The sequence below is a fragment of the Schistocerca gregaria genome, chromosome X, assembly GCF_023897955.1.
Source record: "Schistocerca gregaria isolate iqSchGreg1 chromosome X, iqSchGreg1.2, whole genome shotgun sequence".
NCBI lineage: Eukaryota > Metazoa > Arthropoda > Insecta > Orthoptera > Acrididae > Schistocerca > Schistocerca gregaria.
The window spans coordinates 155,097,447-155,118,009 of record NC_064931.1 but is presented as its reverse complement, the minus strand read 5'-3'; positions in this window follow the sequence as shown (position 1 = coordinate 155,118,009).

Genomic DNA, 20,563 nt, shown 5'->3' with positions numbered 1-20,563 from the left:
ACCACTTGAACAAAAGATAGACATGAAGCTGCAACCACAACAATGTTTTAATATCGATACATCTCTTTACAAAATGAATGAAATTAACTAGACTTCAGTATGATTACTCAAGAATTAATTGTAAATCATTTCCATTTTGCCTTATGTCACTTAATATTGGAGTAATTTGAACAAGAATCTGCCGTCTTGCAAATGACCACCAACAATACAAATTACAACTCACGCTGTACCGCACATTATTGATATCTGAAAAAAGAAATGTACAGTTATATTTTCACACAGTTAGGAATGCTACCAATACTGAAATAAGCAGTTTGGTTATAAATACCAGATATACGTTACAAGATAAATATGTCCTCGCCCACGTCTTCCTCATATGGAGGTTCTAACGAAAGGAAATAAATCTGAATATGTATTTCTATTGTTTCATTGTTCTCAAAATATAAATTATCCTGCGATGTGGATAGTGCTTTTCAAAAACATTACAGTGAGATAATTGATATTTTTGTGTACTCTTTTGACACAGACTTAAAGTTCATCTAAACATGTCATGTAAACCAAAAATAAATATTTCTCGTTACCAGAGTACCAGTACAGTTCGCCCTCACCGACAATTTTGAACTATCATGATTTGGGCTTCATAGTGTCATCTCATGCAGTACAAAATGACTTAAACATCAAATATTCGCATAACCGATCCATTGAAATATCGGGATCAGGGTGCAGTTGAACACCAATATGTCTCTTCACATTCACTCTTCACTCATCCATGGGTCGCTGCTTCAATTATTTGCATTTAAGACATGATTATTATTTATTTTTTATTTCTCAGCTCTTTGTACAAGGTGACAATTGTTGAATTATGTGAAACAAACGGAAATTGGTTATGAACTACGGCGTGCACATACTTTATTCAACATGTAAACCTTACTAAGATATTCGGATTTAGGATATGACATGTTTTGTATGCCTGCCATGATTGCTGATGATGTGACGGAACCAAATAGGGAAATTCGGCATGACCCACTGAAGAGTCGGAACATCGATGCTGCCAATGACCTCTTGAATGGCTGTTTTCAGCTCAGAGTGGTTTATAGGCTATTGATGTACACCTTGTCTTTAATATAGCCCAGCAAAAAGGAGTCACATGTGTTCAGATCTGGAAAATATGACGGCCAATCGAGACCCATGCCAGTGGCCTCTGGGTACCCCAGAGCCAGAATGTGGTCCCCAAAGTGCTCCTCCAGGACATAAAACACTCCTCCTTTGATGGGGTAGAAGTCCATTTTGCATGAACCAGATATTGTCGAAATGAATGTCAGTTTGGGTAATGGTGATGAAATCATCTTCCAAAACCTTCACGTAGCATTCAGTAGCCACCACGCCATGAAGAAATATTACATTGATTATTCTGTGACTGGACATTGTACACAACACAGTCACCTTTTGAGGGTGAAGAGACTTCTAGATCGCGAGATGTGGATGTGTCCTCCAATGTGCCAGTTTTGTCTATTGACAAACCCATACAAATAAAAGTGGGCTTCGTCACTAAACCAAACCATATTCACATCAAAGTCGTATTTGTCTAATCTGTGGACATTAGTGCAGGCGAAACAAAACCACTGTTCCATGGCCCTGGGGCTTCATGGCTGTTGGGTTTGAATAGTGTATGGGAAGAGACACAGGTGTTCAAGAATAGTTTGTCACAGTGTCTCCCAGATGATTCCCACCTGTTGTGCATCTCGTCTGATCGATTTCCTGGGGCTGGTTTGAAACATAGCGCATGTCTTCTTGATGTTTTCTGGCGTTTTCGCCCTATTCGGACAACGACATTACCAATGCACTCATCACAAACACTACTCATTCTCTCAAACTTGCGAATGAAATTCTTGATTGTTAGTTTACTTGGATCGGTTGTCTTCAGTATGAACTCGGTCGCAAGCTTCCTTTGAGCTGCAGTTGAGCTGTTACTGCTCGCATAGTAAGGCTTCACAAGCTCAATACAGTTAGGCACTCTATACCATGACATTTTCGCATGCAAATGGCTGACAACAACAATGTTCATGCAAATGTGCATACTAATTCCCATTACTCCCCGTGGCCAACTGTGCAGTTTGAATGTCCTAACGCTAACAGTTCAGAAGTTATAACGATTTCATTTCATATAGTTCAATAATTGTCACACTGTATATGGAACATGTTGTTCAGAGACATGACAACTCCAAGAAAACAATCACATCCAAAATAATACACGTCAGCAAATCAAAATGTTAAAATAACAGTGCAATATATGTTTCACTTCTTTCATCAAACGGCAGTTCCCATAGTCAGACTTAAGGTCCACACTACTGCACTCATCCATTCTGAAGCATATTCTAAATTTAACATAACATAGGCTGAGGAAAACATAAATGTAAAAGTACAAAGTATAGAGAGTTAATGCTTTCACAGTGGTCGTCCATTAAATTATGTTATTTGACTCACCGAAAAAAAATATGAGTCAAAACAAGAAGATTCATGACTTAGTCCATAAGATACAAAGTTTTCATCAAATATTTATACGAAGTTCATAGAAAATTGCTATGTAGCTGTATGTGAACGGTTTCTTGTTCCTGGTGTGTGAGTTAGCTTAATACAACATCAACTTCAAACTGTCTGTGCAAATCCAGTGCTTGCATATAGAGTACAATCTGTAAATACTTCCGTAATACTACACTCCTGGAAATGGAAAAAAGAACACATTGACACCGGTGTGTCAGACCCACCATACTTGCTCCGGACACTGCGAGAGGGCTGTACAAGCAATGATACCACGCACGGCACAGCGGACACACCAGGAACCGCGGTGTTGGCCGTCGAATGGCGCTAGCTGCGCAGCATTTGTGCACCGCCGCCGTCAGTGTCAGCCAGTTTGCCGTGGCATACGGAGCTCCATCGCAGTCTTTAACACTGGTAGCATGCCGCAACAGCGTGGACGTGAACCGTATGTGCAGTTGACGAACTTTGAGCGAGGGCGTATAGTGGGCATGCGGGAGGCCGGGTGGACGTACCGCCGAATTGCTCAACACGTGGGGCGTGAGGTCTCCACAGTACATCGATGTTGTCGCCAGTGGTCGGCGGAAGGTGCACGTGCCAGTCGACCTGGGACCGGACCGCAGCGACGCACGGATGCACGCCAAGACCGTAGGATCCTACGCAGTGCCGTAGGGGACCGCACCGCCACTTCCCAGCAAATTACGGACACTGTTGCTCCTGGGGTATCGGCGAGGACCATTCGCAACCGTCTCCATGAAGCTGGGCTACGGTCCCACACACCGTTAGGCCGTCTTCCGCTCACGCCCCAACATCGTGCAGCCCGCCTCCAGTGGTGTCGCGACAGGCGTGAATGGAGGGACGAATGGAGACGTGTCGTCTTCAGTGATGAGAGTCGCTTCTGCCTTGGTGCCAATGATGGTGGTATGCGTGTTTGGCGCCGTGCAGGTGAGCGCCACAATCAGGACTGCATACGACCGAGGCACACAGGGCCAACACCCGGCATCATGGTGTGGGGAGCGATCTCCTACACTGGCCGTACACCTCTGGTGATCGTCGAGGGGACACTGAATAGTGCACGGTACATCCAAACCGTCATCGAACCCATCGTTCTACCATTCCTAGACCGGCAAGGGAACTTGCTGTTCCAACAGGACAATGCACGTCCGCATGTATCCCGTGCCACCCAACGTGCTCTAGAAGGTGTAAGTCAACTACCCTGGCCAGCAAGATCTCCGGATCTGTCCCCCATTGAGCATGTTTGGGACTGGATGAAGCGTGGTCTCACGCGGTCTGCACGTCCAGCACGAACGCTGGTCCAACTGAGGCCCCAGGTGGAAATGGCATGGCAAGCCGTTCCACAGGACTACATCCAGCATCTCTACGATCGTCTCCATGGGAGAATAGCAGCCTGCATTGCTGCGAAAGGTGGATATACACTGTACTAGTGCCGACATTGTGCATGCTCTGTTGCCTGTGTCTATGTGCCTGTGGTTCTGTCAGTGTGATCATGTGATGTATCTGACCCCAGGAATGTGTCAATAAAGTTTCCCCTTCCTGGGACAATGAATTCACGGTGTTCTTATTTCAATTTCCAGGAGTGTATATACATAAGAGAAACAAATGCTCTGACAAACTGCATTTACATTTAAATCATCAATTTGAATGTAACGAAAATCAGCATCGACCACCAATTTAGCTATCATTTTAAATCTATTTACAACTATAAACATGATACTGATGAATTTAAAACGCAGACGAAATTGACACATAAAAACAACATACGAAATATGAAACATATACAGTAGAATAAATGGCATGCAAATTATCAGACCGAAAAAATGAAGACAATAAATGTTCACGCAAGACAACACAGAAAACAATACAACGAATATTTACAAAATGACTTTGTTTATCGGAACAAAACGTGTTTGGTCATGTGGGTGTGGGTGTGTCCGTTGACACGCAATTCTAGATGCAGTTTCTGGGCGGAAACGGATTGGAATGTTTATGAGAGGATGCAATTAGCGAAGACTGACGCAAGAATATGGTCAAGATCAGCCATGGTAGTGTTGAAAACTGGCCCATAGAGCCTCAGCTTGTTGTCGATCCAGAGAGGTTGCAAGGTTTGCACAGTGGTGAACGTGGCTGGACCTTCAGAATAGGCAGCAGTGTAAGTGGTGTACTGCTACTCCAACGAGCTCATATATATGTGTACTTTCTGAGACAGTGTTCATAAGGTGGTTCAGTCAAGTGGGATATTGGTGACTAAGGACAAGTGTGAAGGTACCTACTCTCCTTTTGTTCGTGTTCTTCTGGTCTTGAGCTATGTTTGTGTACCTAATCTTCTCGTCTTCATGTTTTTCTTTCCGTGGTTCGATCTATTCTGATTTTGGGTTGGGATATAGGCAGTTGCAGAGACGTAGGCTTGTTTCTTGTTTTGGTGAGATTATTTTTTGAACCCAATTAGTGGCAGGTCACTGAATGGCCCATCTTATGACAAAATATTATTCTCTCTCCAGCTGAGCAATTTTCAGATGAGGATGAAAGGAGCTCTCTCTTTCATATGGGTATTAGCTGCTTACCTGTGGTTCACTCTCACTGTGTTTCTACATTCAAATGGGATTACCTTGTCTCGTTGTAAAGGTACAGCAGTTGAGACGAGTTCTTAATGACAGTTCTCACACCCTTCTTGAGCCATCTCAGCTATCCATGTGTCACAGCTGGCTGTGGTAATGTGCCGCTAGCTGGTGTGTGCTACTCCTATCACCCTAATGTCGCCGAATGCCCCAACTACCCGGGACTGGCTGTCCGTCATGCACAGCCTCTTACTCTCTCCACTACATGATAGTGTCTGTGAACAATACAGAATGTGCGAATACGCCCAGCAAATGCAATTGTATGATCGTGGGTGTCCTTTCCCAGTCTTTAATATCCTTTGGACTGATACCAGTTGGCAATTCGTAAGTACAGCACAGAACATTTGAATAAAATTTATTAATTAATACATTTTATTTGGTTTCTGGAGTACTGTTATAAATAGGAATAACACAATAAATATATCCCATCTCTACAGTTTATTAACACAACACTGCCACCAAGCGCCAAGTGGCAGGCGAACACTCTATGAAAATTATATAAATTAATAGTGGTCATACCAATGTCCAGCAAGTGCAAGTGGACTGTGGAATTCCAGTGGAAATTACAAGTCCGTTGAAATACTAAGCATAATGAAAGTTGAAGCCCAATTTCTAGTATGTCATCCAGGTTTCAAGTCAACATCGAGCAGCAGGTATATCAGTCCAAGAAGAAACAGTCCACAGCAGCGTAATGCTACGCTGCTGTACACCGAGTTGTGGAGCAGAACATAGCATGATGAGAACTGGTTTGTAGACATTGGTGGCAGCGTTAAATAAGGCTCCATAATTGATGGAGACGGCGGCTGCGGTCGCTGTATATTCTGGGCAACCAGTCGCTGTGTGTTCTTGGTGGCCAATCACTGTGGTTTGAAGTGCACACGCGCGAGGGTGATCTGCTATGCTAGCAGTGGGCCACGCATGGAGAAGTGCGGCCAACAATGACTTTCTCGGCCGTGCTTAATGGAGCGTGCCGCTGCTCGGCGCGGAAGTTTAATGGTGGTGGATACCTCACACCTTTCCCCTTCGAGAAGCAGGGAAGCGTCTGCAACGAATGAGCGCCACATCCACATGGGTGTGAGGTCCTCCTCCACGTCCTCAGCGTCACTTGTGTCTCGAGGCACAGGAAGCATACGGACAAAAACGCCCCAGATGGGGACAAAGGTTGCATGGTGTGGACTTCAGCAGTGGAGCAGGCGGAGTAGAAGGATCCAGCAGCATGTCTTCATCGTCATCTGGAATTACTCGTGGAAGTGGGCAGCGATCGATTTGGCCATGGCGTCGATATGACAGGGCAGCTGTTTATGGAGATGTTCCGCTGGCCGTCTGTCTCCAATGGGTGCGGACCTGTAGCTGCCCAAAAAAAGTTTAGTGATGCATTGGTGGAGTGATCTTGGAGGTATTTCTTTATCCGAGTTTTGAAGGTGTGTACCATCTTCTCAGCTTCCCCATTAGATTGAGGATAGAAGGAGTGTACTGGAATGTGGCAATTGGCACGCTGGGCACAGAAAACATGAAACTCCTCGCTGTGAAATTGTGGGCCCATTGACAGTTATGAACACTACTGGCAAACCTCCAGTCGCAAAATTTTTTCTAAGGTTGTGGTGGTGTTGGTGGCTGATGCAGCGTTGCATCAGACAATGTATGGAAATCTGGAGTAAGCGTCAACCACTTTCAGGAACATTAACACTGGCCCAGCAAAATATGTCTGTATTCATTCCCAAAAGGCGAGCACATGGTGGCCAAGAAGCAAATGCATGTCGTTTGGCTGCTTGCTGGCTTTGGCAGGATGGACACGTTCAGGTGAGTTGTTCAATCTTCTGGTTCATGCCCAGCCAGCAAGTGGACCTGCAGGCCAGAGGTATAGATTGGGATCCCCCGGTTACAGTTAGCTTTGTACGATAGTTGCAGGACATACTGATGTACAGAATGAAGAATGACTACCCATGGGTGTCCCTCATCAGAAACAAGCAGAATTACTCCGTCAATCAATATGAGCTGATGGTGGGCATTAAAGAACTGAAGGGAAACGGCAGAAGCTCTGGGAGGTTGACATTCGGGTCATTCATGAAGTTATGTGACTGTGGACTTGTTGGAGGAACTCATCGTTATCGGTTGCATCTGCTACCTAGGAGCTGGTAATGGGAAACGAATCTACGCCAGCTTGTGCTTCTTCATTGATGTCAAAACACAGAATTTCTCCTTTGTTGGACTCTGGATCAGGTACTCATGGAAAGTGGCGGAGGGCATCAGTGGTGGCATGCTCAGTCGTTTTGCAGAAGTGAATCTCATAATGGTAGGACGCAGAAAACAAAGCTTAGTGCTGGACGCGGTGAGCAGTCCTGTCTGGAATCTTTGCTGCTGGATTGAATAAGTAGATGTGCGGTTTAAGATTCGTGATGATCTGAAACTTTGTGCTATATAGAAAAATATGGAATTTCTTTAATGCAAAGATGGTGGCCAACGCTTCTTTCTCTACTTGCGAGTACCTGTGTTATGTGTCAGTCAATGTTTTCGATGCACAGGCCACAGGGTATTCAGTTATCCCATGTAGTTGGATGCATATCTTGTGCATTTGTTACGAGGGTGAGTCAAATGAAAACCTTAATATTTGTTTAGATATTATTTATTATGCAGAAATGGAACAAAGCTGTATCACTTTTCAACATAATCTCCCCCACGCTCAATGTAAGTCCTCCAGCACTGACAAAGTGCATAAATTCCTTTAGAAAAAAATTCTTTTGGTAGTCTGTGCAACCACTCATCTCTTCATCAGAATGGAACTTCTTTCCTCCCATTGCGTCTTTGAGTGGTATAAATATATGAAAATCACTTGGGGCAAGGTCTGGGTTGCTCGCTCTCATCGTTTCCAGTTGGTGGAAGTGAATCCAGGTTTCGTCCCCAGTAACGATTCTTGCAAGGACGCCATAACTTTCTCGTTCAAAGAGTCGAAAATGTTCTTCAAGAGCATCAACACGTCGTTCTCTCATTTCAGGAGTCAGCTGCCCTGGCACCCATCTTGCAGACACTTTTTGAAACTGAAGCACATCATGCACAATGTGGTTTGCTGACCCATGACTAATCTGTAAACATGCTGCAATGTCATTCAGTGTCACTTGGCGGTTTTCCTTCACTCTACGGCTTCAACTGCTGCAATGTTCTGTGGAGTCACAACTTGTTGTGCTTGAACTGGACGAGGAGCATCTTCCACTGAAGTCACACAATTTGCGAACTTCCTACTCCATTTGTAGACTTGCTGCTGTGACAAACATGCATCGCCGTACTGAACCTTCATTTGTTGATGAATTTCAACAGGTTTTACACCTTCACTACGCAAAAACCGAATAACAGAACATTGTTCTTCCCTGGTGCAAGTCGCAAGTGGGGAGGCCATCTTTATACCGATACTGCGACGGTATGTGTGCATCTGCACTATGCTGCCACCTACAGGCCATCCTGCAAGCTGTTTGTAGCACGCTGACCAACTTACAGGATAACGGCGCGAAATTTCGATTTGTTATTACAAATTTAAGGTTTTCATTTGACTCACCCTCGTACATAACATAAATAGTTTAATTCTTCCTGGAAGAAGGAGAACTTGTCCTTGTTGCACTTTAAGCCAGCTGTAGAAAAAATTTAAAACAAGCAATCTAAATTTACTAAATGTTCAGCAGGTGCACGACCTGCAAACACAATATCGTCCAGATAGATATCATAAGAAGGGACGTTTGCTGTTAACTGTTCCAAAAACCGTTGAAAAATGGAGAAGCTGAAGCAGACCCAAACGGTAGTCATTCAAACTGGAACAAACCTAAGTGAGTATTTATCACAAAGTATTGCTTGCACTGGTCGTCCAGCACTAATTGTGCATATGCCTCTCGCAGATCTGTCTTTGATAAGTATCTGCCCTGTCTTAATCTGTCCGAACATGGAAGAGGAAAAGAATCCACTACTGTTTCTTGGTTTACTGTTGCCTTAAAGTTGGCACACAAACGTAAAGCACCTGCAGGCTGCTTCAGAATTACCGAGGATGATGCCCATTGGCTTGCAGAAAAGGGTTTGATAGTCCTACTGCCTTTCCCATCTTTGCAGTTTCTGAACAACTTGTCCACAAATTGCATAAATGATAGGTCGTGCGCAAAAAAGGGCGTTATGTTGTCCTTCACACTGATGTGCGCTTCAAAGTCTTCAGCCATTTCTATTCCTGGTTCAGATAGTTCCTTGAACTAACTGCACAAGTCAGAAGCGTTAGTGTGGGGCACAGAAACATTGATTTGTAACACACTGTTTTGAATGCACAAATTGAATAACTCAAATAAGTGTGTGTGTGAAATTTTATGGACTTAACTGCTAAGGTCATCACTCCCTAAGCTTACACAGTACTTAACCTAAATTATCCTAAGGGCAAACACACACACCTATGCCCTAGGGAGGACTCGAACCTCCGCCGGGACCAGCCGCACCCCCATGACTACAGCGGCTTAGATCGCTCGGCTAACTCAAATAAGTCTAACTGAAATATGGTTACATTATTTTAGAATTGAGTTCATGCAAGAACTCGCTCCCGTTCCAGACCTCAGCTACAGAAGCCAACATTATCGAGCAGGACGTAAACGTTAAAGTTTCTAATAGAACGTACTTCGTAAATGTTGCATTTTGTATTGCAAGACAGCAGTTTGTTAGTTATTGCATCAAGCGATGCTTTGCTAGTCCATTACATTTGTGAATTATCTAGTGCAGTACTCCTGTAGCAAAGAATTTTGTCAAAGTTAAGTAAATCTTTTATTCATTTATGTAGTAAAGTGAAGAAATATGTTGGGTGCTTTTGTTTGATGAGCCTTCTCCCAAAGCAATCAATTTTTTTCTATGTTTTGTTGTTCAGCTGCTAGTCAGTTGTATTGTCACATGCTGGAAAATTGCTGGCAAACTACAGTTGCAGTGGGAGCTTTCCATGATGCGGAAGTATTTGGTTCGGCTCGCGCCTAGCGGAGTAGCATTGTAGTGTGTACACTTATTGACAGCGAAGCTGTGGCCGCTGTCCGTTATCACGACGGCGGCGGTCGCCCTTGTCCTGCCTGCTGCATAAACAGGCAGTTTCAGTGTGACCTTCACATCCACATTGAAAGCAACTAGCATTATGGCATGGATAATTTTTCCGATCATGCCTCGGAAAACACCGAGGACACGATTTTCTTCCAGTTTTTTTGTAGCATTCTACGTGTGCTACGAGACTGAAAGTGTTCACTTCTGCTGTTCTTACTGACTTTACTGTTTGTCTGAGCACTGTTCTTAAAGACATGAACATATTTCTGTACATGGGACTGAGTGTCTGGTGCACTATGAACGAAAGAAATACAAGGAGCCTCAAAGTCAAGCTCTGCTAAGCCCAAGACTGAAGTTCCACTATGGACAGTACGGTTTTTAAATCAGGATCGGTTTTAAACCAATTTTAGAATTGCAGCGTAAATGTGTGCGTCTTAACATTCTATGTAATGGCATCATGTGACATTCTGTCACTATAGTTAATTCTACGTTGTAGTATCACGTTGAGAGAATTTGATATTGCATTGTATTCTCTGTCTTACGATGAGTGTGCGAAAGTGGTGATAGTGTCAACGCCGTGGAAATGTTTTTTATTTTTGTTAAAAGCTAGTAGTGGCCAAATGTTTACTTCACATATGTTTTCAAATGTAGTGAATAATAGTTTTCTTACGTCCGGTCTGGACAGACTAAAAAAGCTATACATTGTTTTATATGTTAAAAACTACGACAGTAATATTGACACTCAAAGATATAGTGGCTGCGAGTGGCAGCAGCGATGCTAAAAAGAGACTGTTGTGCATTGTATCCCTGGCTTTCTTGGCCGACTTGGATACAATTTCTATTGTTTTTTTTTTTTTTTTTTGCTTTGTGTTGTCTTTCTAGCGGACTTAAGAGAGAGAGGTATACAGGGTGGTCCATTGATCGTGACCAGGCCAAATATCTCACGAAATAAGCGTCAACCAAAAAAACTACAAAGAACGAAATTGTCAAGCTTGAAGGGGGAAACCAGATGGCGCTATGGTTGGCCCACTGGATGGCGCTGCCATTGGTCAAACGGATATCAACTGCGTTTTTTAAACAGAAACCCTCATTTTTAATAACATATTCGTGTAGTACGTAAAGAAATATGAATGTTTTAGTTGGACCACTTTTTTCGCTTTGTGATAGATAGCGCTGTAATAGTCACAAACAAATGGCTCACAATCTGAGACGAACAGCTGGTAACATGTAGGTTTTTTAAATTAAAATACAGAACGTAGCCGTTTAAACATTTTGTTTCGATTGTTCCAATGTGATACATGTACTTGATGTCCGTAAACCTCACTGCATTTGGCAATACCTGTAACGACCTTCCTCTCAACAGCGAGTAGTTCGCCTTCCGTAATGTTCGCACAAGCATTGACAATGCGCTGACGCGTGTTGTCAGGCGTTGTCGGCGGATCACGATAATAAAGATCCTTCAACTTTCCCCACAGAGAGAAATCCGGGGATGTCAGATCCGGTGAATGTGCGGGTTTCGTTCTTTGTAGCGAGTCAAATATGTCGTCGAGGATTGCAGCGAGCTCTCACTAATATCTGTAGTGTCGATTCGCGTTGCCGACTTTGCTGTGGCATCATAATCCCTTGACGATACTACACTGTCTGTGTTCTCTTTTTAGATATCTGCCCTCAGCAAGAGAAAAGGGTATTTCAAGCAACTATCTGTACTTCAAAAATGGTTCAAATGTCTCTGAACACTATGGAATTTAACAGCTGAGGTCATCAGTCCCCTGGAACTACTTAAACCTAACTAGCCTAAGGACATCACACACATGCATGCCTGAGGTAGGATTCGAACCTGCGACCGTAGGAATCGCGCGGTTCCAGAGTGAAGCGCCTACAACCGCTCGGCCACACCGGGCGGCCCTATCTGTACTAGTCCACCTATTTTCCAGAAGGGGCACTATTTATGCCCCTAGAGTAAGTTATTAATTTTTTCTTCAGTCTAGTCTGATACTGATGATTAGGCGGATAATAAAATGGCACACACGCACATCCGATTGTTCGTTTTAACAAATCTACATGGGGCAAATTCAAAGAGTATCTCAGATACTGATACTTCAGAAGGAAATGGTTGGATACACAGATAATATTCGGTACAAAGTCGCCAGTTGTTTCAGAAAGCAGATCTTACTGGTTCTGTCAACTATGCATGTACAAATGCATAATAATCTTTCGAGAAACATTATTTGAAGACAATCATTTTATTCACACAATATGAGACAGAAAGATAATTTCATACTTCTCACACATGGGACACACTGAATGAAATTATATTCTCAGACTCAACAAAATATTTAACAAATTAATTAAAAAAACACAATATGAAGCTAGATCATGAAAATGAGGGCTACATGAGACTCTCCTGGAGAAATGCTACTCTTCAGTAGATGATTACTTTCAGGATGAACTGATGATTTGAGCAAGGTGTAACTTATTGATTTAATAATATTTTGTGAATCCCATCGTGAAGGGGAGCCTTCAGGTACGTTGCTGGAATGTGGTGATGGTGCACCCTCCCTCCATTGAAATGGTGGTTGCTGTGACTGATATGTAGCGCAGCCAGAGGTCTATGTTTGAATGAAATGTGTCATTTTGGTTCTGAGCAAATGAGAATATCAAAAAAAGGTTGTGGTAGTAGATTCGTCTGTAGCAAAGCCTAATGGTGCTGAGGAGGAGGGGGAAGAGCAAAGCACTATGTCACTAGAGTTATTTCCCTTCTCTTCTCCCCCCCTCCCCCTACCACCACTAAAATATTAGTAGTGGTGACAGTCTAATCTGTAGCGTAGACAGAATCTCTTAACCTGAAAAGTAATCATTTGGCGAAGCCAACGGTTGTTAATGCCATTAACTCTTGAAGTAGGCGAGTGGCCTGTAGTGTACTCTAATGTTTACGTTCACGCCATATTTAAAAACATTTTCATTATAAAGTTTTGTAAGGTAAATTCAGAAAACGCATATTATATAATGGACATGTATTTTGTTGCCTATTATGTACACATTTCGTACATATACCAGGAAAAATGCAATGGGATCCACTGCATAACTCTTACCAAAAAATTACGTTGTTAAAACTCAATTTCTCATCTGGAAAATATGAGATTTTGATACGCCATTTCATTAACAAAAGACAATTAGTGAAGTCAGGGTAAATGATTTGGTTGGTTGTTGGTTGATTTGAGGGCGGGACCAAACAGCGAGGTCATTGGTGCCATCGGATTAGAGTAGGAAGTCCGTCGTTCTCTTTCAAAGGAAGCGGTTTAGGGAAATCACCGAAACCCTAAATCGGGATGGCCGACCTCGGGTTTGAACCGTAGTCCTCCCGAATGCGAGTCAAGCGTGCTAACGACTGCGCCACCTCGCTTGGTGTAAATGATTTAAAAGTGAAAATGTCGCAAGTGCAACCAGAAGTCAGGCACAAATTACATTTACTAAAAGCGTGTGGACACAATTTAGATAGCGTATCAAATACTCTTCTGTGGAAAAAGTATATGCAGAGGATGATTCTTATCATTACAAAACAGGTAGGAAAATTCGCAAATAAACGTCCAAAATAGTTGGCCTAAAGTATTACCCTGAATTCGGTGTAATCATTTTAAAAGTTTTTATGGACGCAATTGGTAGGCGATAATCTTCAAACTAGCATAATAAAATAAAGAAACATAATTTCTCATCTATTATTTACGTGCAAAAGAGTGGAACATCAACATCTCTTTGTTAGCCAAAGACTCGTAACTGAATGCCACAAATGTTTTAGCAGCTTTGAATGCAGCCCTGGCTATTTACGTGCACTCGGAAACTTCAATTACAAGACATTCCTGTGTCTACCCCATGAACTTTATGTGTATGCTGCAACATATACTTTTTCTTTGACGAAGTTAATTCGCAGTAATCGCGAACACGACTTCCAGTATTTGCATCTATTTTCCTATAGTGCATAGAAGCGAATAGGCGATACATTTCCTGCTTGGCTTCCAATAAAGTCCTTATTTGCTGATTGTCTGTGCAGTACCGAAGAGCCTAGGTATTTGATTGGCTGCAAAGACACAGTGATGAAATCATATTAGGGAACGAGGACTTTACTGTTTGTAGACGCCTCCTAACTACACTTTCTTATACCATATAGAGACTGTTTGAAAAGGGTTGCAGTCGCTTTTGAACCTTCATTCGAACGAACATATGATGCAGCTTCTGAAGAAAGTCCCTAGACTGGACCCAACTGTGTTTGGCAGTTTAATTTGTTCAGTTTCCGAGTGCACGTAAGGATTCATGTTGCATTTCCACCTGCTATATAAAACATAGTTCCACTCTTCACTGTTATTCACACTAAGACGTCCACCTATGATGCCTGGACTGATTGCTGTGCCCCTTGACTCTATTCCAGACCCCATATTCAGCTATGTGCTACTGCCCATCTGAAAAACTAAGCCAACGGATATTACTATCATGCACTCTACATCTTAAGGTATGATCCTTGTGAAAGAAGTAAATCATAATGAAATACCGAAAAGTGACAAGGTGCTGTGGTCATGCCCTTTCATGACTACCCATTACTCTCGGTCATGTAAGTAATGTTTGATTGTGTAATATGCATAATTTGTGAAGAAAGTTTTAGTTGCCTTTAAAAAAATGTGTTTCAGTAATCATTTTCACTTCTTCGGACAATTTGTTGTACAATTTTATCCCCTGACATAAAATACAGTTGAGTTTTACGTTATTTTTTCCTGGATAAATGTAACTCCGAACTGGCTTTTTCCATGATTATGTGCAGACCAGTTACTGCAGTATTTATTAATATTTTCCTTGATGGGCACAGCAGATTAGTATATGCACTTTCCTGGTGCAGTACAGATGCCCAATATTTTAATTAGTTCTTCACGATGAGCCTGACTGCTACTTCCAGTTGTTATTCTTATGGCTCTTTACTGCAATTTAAAAACTGTGGCCATATTTTGTGCCTCCGACCCCCAGAAAAAATCCCATAGCTAAAAATTGAGTGTATGTAAGCACAGAATGTCACCACTGTGCTTTGGCCGATGATAATACCTTAAGAGCATAGCGTCCAGAAGGACATTCGTTCTGCTAGTATCTTTGTCTGTTCACTCCATATTAGGTGACAATCAATGCACACCCATAAAAACTTTGTGTTTGGTATCATCATGTATGCTCAATGTGACAGAGTTACTTCCTCTATTCACGCTGAACTGCATACTCTTCATTTTCTTTACCTTCAATGTTACTTCATTACAGACCGCCCAATTGTAAACATCCCTAAGGGTTTCATTTGCTTTCCCTAACAGAAATTGTGTTTTATTAGTAACAAAGATGTTGCTACCATTGGTAAAGAGAATTTCTTCTCCATTTCTTACACTGTCAGAAAAGTCATCTTCATGTACACTACATGCCATTAAAATTGCTACACCACGAAGATGATGTGCTACAGACGCGAAATTTAACCGACAGGAAGTAGATGCTGTGACATAGAAATGATTAGCTTTTCAGAGCATTCACACAAGGTTGGCACCGGTGGCGACCCCTACAACTTGCTGACATGAGAAAAGTTTCCTACAGATTTCTCATACACAAACAACAGGTGAACGGCGTTGCCTGGTGAAACACTGTTTTGATATCTCGTGTAAGGAGTAGAAATGCGTACCATCACGTTTCCGACTTTGTAAAGGACGGATTGTAGCCTATCGCGATTGCGGTTTATCGCGTTGGTCGAGATCCAATGACTGATATCAGAATATGGAATCGGTGGATTCAGGAGGGTAATGCGGAACGCCGTGCTGGATCCCAACGGCCTCGTATCACTAGCAGTCGAGATGACAGGCATCTTATCCGCATGACTGTAACGGATCGTGCAGCCACGTCTCGATCTCTGAGTCAACATATGGGGACGTTTGCAAGACAACAACCATCTGCACGAACAGTTCGACGACGTTTGCAGCAGCATGGACTATCAGCTCCGAGACCATGGCTGCGGTTACCCTTGACACTGCATCACAGACAGGAGCTCCTGCGATGGTGTACTCAACGACTAACCTGGGTGCACGAATGGCAAAGTCATTTTTTCTGATGAATCCAGGTTCTGTTTACAGCATCATGATGGTTGCATCCGTGTTTGGCGACATCGCGATGAACGCACATTGGAAGCGTGTATTCGTCACCGCCATACTGGCGTATCACCCTGCGTGATGGCATGGGGTGCCATTGGTTACACGTCTCGGTCACCTCTTGTTCGCATTGACGGCACTTTGAACAGTGGACGTTACATTTCAGACGTGTTACGACCCGTGGCTCTACCCTTCATTCGATCCCTGCGAAACCCTACACTTCAGCAGGGTAATGCACGACCGCCATGTTGCAGGTCCTGTACAGGCCTTTCTGGATACAGAGAATGTTCGGCTGCTGCACTGGCAGCACATTCTCCAGATCTCTCACCAATTGAAAACGTCTGGTCAATGGTGGACGAGCAACTGGCTCATCACAATCACGTTATCATTGTAGTAACATGATTCTAATACACTTCAAAACTATTTTATGAAAATATTGAACAGTTTTCCTATAAACTGCACACATTGTCAGCATTTTTGGACACTACTTTGCTGCTCTTTTACTAATAGAAGCCCACATTTCATGACAAAATACTGTACCTTTAATCACTTCAATGACACAAATACATAGCAGTTTGAATTTGTCTATTCTCTGAATCACTGCCTGTACCGAAGCATGTTTTTCATTCTCATGTTTTTTCACTCCAAGCTTGATGAACACAACGGAATGGTCCATTGCGACATGTTCGATAAATACTCTAAAATTTTGGTCTCACACAATAAATAAAATAAAGAAAAAAAACACGGAAAGAAAGCAGTGTAAAAATATTAGCTGCTAAGGCGCACTGCAAGTATTTTTTTTTATAGTTAGTTATTTTTCCGCAAGAAAAAGAGCTGCAAACTTGTAACAACGGTTTGTACAGCTCTTCCAGCACAGTTGACGAATCGGTAAATAAGCAGACACGACTGCGACAGGAGAAAGTAGCGCCACATAGCATAAGGTGCAAATGCATACACGCAAATTTTCAGCACTTGAATCATACCAAAGTGCCTCCCATTATTAAGTTTTCTGAATAACTTGCATTTCACATCGACATCAACAGTGTTTCAGATGTCATAGTTACACAAGAGACTAGCAAAGGAAAGAAATTCACGACAGTGTATGATGTTACGTTACAAATGACTTCCATCAGCCTGGACTTTAATTTGCTGACATGAAATATTTTTCAACAATTACTGCTGCACAGTTCTTATGATAATTTTTCAACAGTTTTTATTTTATTAACGATGAAACAGTTCCTTGTGTATTCCCTATAGTCACCACAATAATGTGATGTGTCTACTGAATGGTGGAAACAAAAGTTTCCCATACTCTAGGCGCACCTGATAAAAGAAGAATTAGTACAGTTGAGCACTCCAAAGTAATTACAAGGCTCATTCAATAGTTAAAGAGACAAACTGGTCTGGGGAAAAACTGTTAGTAGGGCAAGTTTGCTACTTTTCTGGCATTAAGTTGGCATCACTGGGATGAGCCCTGATCAGCTGATGTATCATCATTGTTTCATTTATAACCTCAAAAATACATCTTAAAATTGTGAGTCCGCTTGTAATGCCCAAATTAGTTGAATAGTGTTCTCTTATTCGTTTTTTAATTGCTGAATTCGAAAAAAAATCAAATGGCTCTGAGCACTATGGGACTTAACAGCTGTGGTCATCAGTCCCCTAGACCTTAAAACTAATTAAACCTAACTAACCTAAGGACATCACACACATCCAAGCCCGACGCAGGATTCGAACCTGCGACCGTAGCAGTCACACCGTTCCGAACTGTGCGCCTAGAACCGCGAGACCACCGCGGCCGGCGCTGAAGTCGAGAAACCAGTGAATATATAATGTAGAATGTCTAAAGTTCATGGTGAACATTGTATGAAGCGTGCAAATTTTTGCAAGTGGGTAGAGCAGTTCAAACATTTTCGTGACTCAGTGACTGGTGAGCACCTTTCTGGCGGACCAGTTGCAGTTTCAACTCCCTCACTTGAAAGTCGAATTGATGACATTATTCGTTCCAACCACTGTGTGATTCTAGAAATGATAGTTGATAAGGTTCAAGTTAGTACTGATACGGTTCATAACATTGTATGTAAAAAGCTGAAGTACCACAGCATATGTGGAAGATGGGTGTCAAAGAAGTTGACGCGGCTACACAAGGAAACACGGTTGAGAGTGTGCACAGAGGTAAAGGAGCGTTATGAATGAGAAGGTGAGCACTTTCTCAACAAATTTTTAATTTTTGATGAAACTTGTTTTCACTATTATGAGCCAGAATCAAAAAGACAAAGCATGGAGTGGGAGCACACCAACTCCCCTGTCAAGAAAAAATTCAGAACCCAAGTAGCAGCATGAGAAGTTATGTTAACTGTGTTTTGCGAAGCTGAAGGTCCAGTTTTTTGTAATTATCTATAAGAGTAGTGTACAATAAACAGTCAATACTACTTGGATTTGATTTTAAACAATGGTGAAGCCATCCATCAGAGAGAGATGCCGTGGATCTCAGTGGAGAGGTGTGATTCTCCAGCAAGACAATGCAGATCCTCAAAGTGCTCAGGTAACCTGTGAAACCATGACAGAATGAGCTGGGAAGTACTGCCTCATCCCCCTCACAGTATTAATTTAGAACCTTGTGATTTCCATTTGTTTCGTGCACTGAAGGAGGTATGATGTGGGAAGAGGTTCCAGGACAACGAGGACGTGAAAAAGTTTGTGGGAAATTGGTTCAAACATCAAGATAAAGAGTTCTCTGCAGCCAGAATAAAAAAGCTTGTAGCCCATTGGAACAAGTGCATAAGTGTTCAAGGGGATTTTGTTTGTAAAAATATATGCTTTTTCTCCAGGCCAATTTGCCTATTTAATTGCTGAATGACCCTTGTACTCATTGTGTTTAGACAAAATTCGGATGGAGGAAGAGATGTTGATGGCTGTTATTATTCTACATATTGTGCTGCGTACCGAGCATACTTTATCCAATTTGTCAAACGTGGTAATGCAAACTTACACTCTACAAATGTCTGAAGTTATGAATACCGTTCTGCTGATAAATCTGAGAAGTAAGTGGGTACATTGAGTGCACTAGGAGTGTTTTTAGTACAATCCTTTTTTGTAAATTTTATAAAGGTATATATATATATATATATATATATATATATATAGCTTTATAAAATTCATGTGTATTAAAAACACATCTAGTGCTCTAAACGTGTGAAACTGTTATGTATTGTACCAAAGATATTGGGCACTCTGAGAGTACTAGAGCTAATTTTTTAAAAAAAACTAGAGGAAGCTCTTCATTCCTAGAACGAAAAAAAATCTTATTAAAAATAGTGATAATTTTAAGCACACTAGAATTAATTTGTAGCAAACATTTAAGTAATTCACATCGTGAATTCCAGATCATGGAACTCCACAGCATTATTTCTAAGTTTCTTCGTGTCATTATATCTCAGTTTAATATTTCCTCCTTCAAAAAATTGAAAATCTGAACCTGTAATTAATTTCAAATATCCGTCTCACATAGTAATTTTGTATTGATTATTCAGTTTCAGATATATCTTACTTCCTTATCTAGCATTCATATATTAACAGCCAGTAACATTATATAAAAAATTTACTTATAGCTCACTACTGTTTTTAATCAAATTAGTATTGCTGGCACTGCTGAGCTTCTTCTATAAGGCTTCCAAGTATATAGAATAAAAATACATTAATAAAATTGAAAATCTGTATGCTACTGTACCATAATTTTCCAGAACTATTGTTTTATAATACTGAAATGAGAATATTTTCTTAACTTGCTTGTTGATTATATTCTTAGTATTTACATCTCTAGTTATTTGGTTGTACTCTAATTCTATCCTTTTTCACTTCATCCTTGATTAATCTTATCAATGATTTAGCATTTAGCTTTTGAATATTTTTATAGTTTAAAGTTAATCCATTAGTTTTCAATTCTGTATTTTTGTCATTTTTCTGCTTAAATAACTTTTAGCTCCAGTTGACGCTCAATCTGTATTCCAGTTATTTCCTAATTCATCAGTCCATTAACCTAGCATACAACCTGTTTCCACAATATTTTCAACATTATCATTATATACTGTACTCTCTGTATCAAATGTATAATAGCTTTTCTTAGCTTGTGTAACATATCATATAAGTTGAGTCTTGCATTTGATGTAGTGAATCCTACTATAAAAATATTTGTAG